This window comes from Solanum dulcamara, chromosome 7, assembly GCF_947179165.1.
Source record: "Solanum dulcamara chromosome 7, daSolDulc1.2, whole genome shotgun sequence".
Taxonomy (NCBI): Eukaryota; Viridiplantae; Streptophyta; class Magnoliopsida; order Solanales; family Solanaceae; genus Solanum; species Solanum dulcamara.
In genome coordinates this window covers 35,458,629-35,462,615 of record NC_077243.1, presented here as the reverse complement: position 1 = coordinate 35,462,615, position 3,987 = coordinate 35,458,629, and the positions used below count along the sequence as shown (strand labels likewise).

The 3,987-nt window shown below is 26.2% G+C and overlaps 1 long non-coding RNA gene across 1 annotated transcript; it reads right to left on the bottom strand.

Annotated features, from left to right (window-relative positions):
• Positions 1–1,252: 1,252 nt before the first annotated feature.
• LOC129895521 (uncharacterized) lies at positions 1,253–3,316 on the bottom strand. The gene is made up of 2 exons (XR_008767783.1): positions 2,898–3,316; positions 1,253–1,505 (listed from the first exon to the last, which is right to left on the bottom strand). It is a non-coding gene; the product is annotated as an uncharacterized LOC129895521 (long non-coding RNA).
• Between the last annotated feature and the right edge of the window lie 671 nt (positions 3,317–3,987).

Here is a 3,987-nt window from a genome sequence, read left to right as displayed (position 1 = left end):
CCCTACTTTCGAACTGGTCGAAATAGTTTGCAACATAAAATGGCTATGCCTCTGATTTTGAAAATTGTTTAGAGTCGCCACCTAATTTTAAGAAAAATATTAGGAAAACCATTTAAAAAAAATATAAATGTAAACTTTGTTTTAATTTGCGAAACCGGTGAGATTCTAGGTAAGGGTTTTGGTTACTCGAAGGGAAGGTGTTAATCATCCCTCAGAGCCTATCCGAAGATAGTCCTTAAATTTAGTTTTAAAAAAATAATTAGGGATATTTATTCATTTGTTTGCTTTTGGAAAATATTAACAAGAAAAGTTTTCATTAATTTTAAGAAAATAGTGAAAATACAAGGTATGCCATATATACATCTATAATAAATAAATAAAATTAATAATAATATATTTGTAATAAATATATATTTGACATATGTGAAAAATTTATAATCTCTCTATAAATATTGAGTTATAAGGACATGAGAATTTGTTACTTTATTATTTAGAATTAAGATGTAAAATAAATAAATAAAAGACAATAGATGGGTGTCAAATATAGCCATATGTGTATTGCATAGTAAATATAATTTGAGCAAATAATTGATAAAATTGAGTTTTCATAAATAAAAAATAGTATAAAAGTGTCAAAACATTATGTAATGTTTATGATCTCACATATATTTACTATAAAATAAAATATGCATATATATGGTGTTTGAAGCTTATAAGATCTTATTATTTTATTTACGTGTAAAGACAAAATGTCAACAGATATATGTAGTAGAATAATATGTGTATTAAAATGTGGAAATTTACAAAAAAGGAAAAATAGAACTGATAAAAGGATAGTACATAAGGAAAAAAAATAATATGTTGTGTATAACAAAATAATACACCAAATATAGTGAAAGTTAGTGTAAAAATAAAATATATATCTCGTGTGTTTGACATATATATATGTGTACCTTGCATTTTGAACCTGTTAATAAATCTAAAGTCTTGAAATAATACATTAGGGAAACTAGTAAAACACCTAGGCCTTAAAAAAAGAAATAATAATAAATCACATCTTTTTAAAAATCGAAATGGCCAAAAATATTAATAACAAATTATTTTATAAGGGAATTTATTAAAATAATATAAGATGGCCTAACTATTGAGATTCATTCTATAATTATGTTGTTTTGCAAAAATAAATATGGTGTAAGGCCATATCTATTCTTAATTTTTTTTTCTTAGCCTTTAAACTAGTTTCTAACACATCTAAAAATAATTAACAAATGATATTAGCCATATACAAAAAGGTCTCAAATAAAGAAGAGAGATTAGTATTAACATTCACATATATGTAAACATGTATGTAAAAATAAATTAATATATCAAAAGAAACATAATCAAAATAGTAACGAGAAAGGCCAAGAAATATTGACTGCTAATTTACAGGGCTCCGAGCTCTGATGATCCTAATAGTTGTTGGTCCGATATTTTGGGCCAAAAATGAGTTCCAAAGTAGAACTCTAGCTCCCAAGGGTGTACATGAAATATAAGGAGAGAGAAATGAGGATTAGAAAATTTGCATTAGGTGATGACATAATATAACATAATTGGTGCACAAACAATGAAATATACTTAAACAAATTATGGCTTTAAAATGAGTGGCGCACAAAAAATGAAATATACTTTAACAGATTGTGACTTTAAAATGATACAAAGAACATATTAGTAAAAAGAATAATATATATATATATATATATAACATTCTTTGGATGTCTTATTAAATAAATACTACAATACACTTGGAAGTAAATCAGTTGCCAGGAAATGACTTATGAAGCAACTAGATTTTTAAGGAATATGTATCATAACTTAATTAAGCTCAAAAATCATCTATGTGGCCAATTAGATTAGGATTCTAGACTTCGGGACATGATAGAATAATGAAAACTTGAGTTCAGCATACAAATGACCACAAATCCTTCGGCTCATGATTAAGGATAAAAGGTTACCATTTTTTAAAGTTCGAACTTATTTCCACATCTTGATCATCTCCAATGAAAAAATGCCCTGTTCTATAGGCTATAGGCATACTTTGGACTTGAATAATCACAAATAATTTAATTAACTTAATAAAGAGAAGTCTTGCATCTTGATACACAAAAACATCTCAAGGATAACCTCAAGAAAAAGAAGCAACTAACTAATATTAGCATTTTTTCTTTTTTAGCAAACAATTTTATCTACAACTTTTAAACTTGAAGGAAAGCAGCCACGTTTATGATGTCTAACTCATTAGTACACTAATAAAAAAAAGACATGGCTCTTTAAGTCATTTCTAACTAACTTTTAAAAAAAGGGTGGCAAAATGGCTACTAATTTCATAATAGACTTCATAATACTTGATATCGAACACTGTAAATGATAATGGTTGTTTTTAAATCTTTTTTTTTATTTCAAATGGGACTGATTTATAGCCATGGTAAGTAATTAAAATAGAGAATAATTCATCAACCCATATCTTTAGTATCTCTTATCTTATAAGACACAACTTTAGTTACAGAACATGAAAAAAAATAGATCTCAAACAAAGTACTAAACCAGTTTTGGTAATATAAAATCGAAGTCATTTATCAAACAAGAAATTTTATCTCACTGCCTAAAATTAATCTATCCACACAAAGTAGCTATGAAGCAATATTCACATTAACAGGGATTAAAAAAACACAAATAAGATAAATTAATCAATAATTCCTCAAACTGACATTAATTCTTATTAACTACTTTTTATGCCTAGACTTCAAAAACATAGAGTAGCTAAATAAATTCAAACAGGCAGAATCAAGATAAACGATACAAACAATATTTTACTTTCAGAAATAGAAAACAAACTTAATACGAGGGCATTTACTGACCTTATGTGGAGCAGCAAACAAGGGAATTTTTTGTCAAGGATTCCAATTTCGAACTCCTTTCTGAACTTGAATTTAAAGCCGCAAAAAAAAAACCCAATGATTTTTTGAAGTTTCAAATGAATTCTTCGATATGTATTTTTCTGGGATCTCTCTTTTGTCTTATGAAGGTGAAAAACCTTGTTATTTATAGACAAATTCGGACTTAAAAAATTGAATTTGAACTGAAATTAAAGGTATTTATGACGCCAATAGGGAGAAGGTGAGAAAAAGATTCACAAATCTTTCATTTTTTTTGTCTTTGACTGAAAGTGATGATCGAATTTTTTAAAAATTGAAAGGAGAAGAAGATGAAGGCATGAGTATGATCTTTTCTGAAAATAGGGGAGTAGGGATAAGGTTGGCAACATACAGGTTTAATGGTTAAAAAAATATTTCATTTAAAAATTTCCACTTAATCGTTTGTATTATATTACGGGGACACTAAAATCCCCAATTTAAGGCAACTAAAAAGTTTTAAAATATTAAATAAAAAGAAACGAAACGAAAAGGTATGAAATATCTTTTGAAAAGATACTCAATTATCATATATCTGTGGGCCCAAAAGAAAGGAACAAATTAAATTCAACTTATCTCTTGAAAAACGAGTCACTATGCCTCAATCATAATTTTTTTTAATTTTTAACATTAGCCTACTATAAAATTAAATTTAAAGCTCTTTTTTTTTAAAACTTAAACTTTAAATTTTACTTAAATTACAATTCTTACAAGTTAAAAGTTTCAAATTAAAAATTAAAAGTTTTATAAAAAAATGTGACAAATTTTTTATAATAATATTATACTAAGTTACTACTTGTAAATTATAATTAATATTTAATAAGTTATTAATAAATATTTAGATGTTATTTTAAAATTTAAATATTATTTTTTTTAAAAAAATAACGGTAATGACCCGATTCCAGTACCGGTCTGATTCAGCATTATGTAGGGGTGGTGTCGGATGAGGATGGACATTGTTGTAGGTTAATATTTTTAGTTTGGGTATGGGTTAGGACTTTAGAATATTATAATATATTATTAGTGGTGTGTAGGA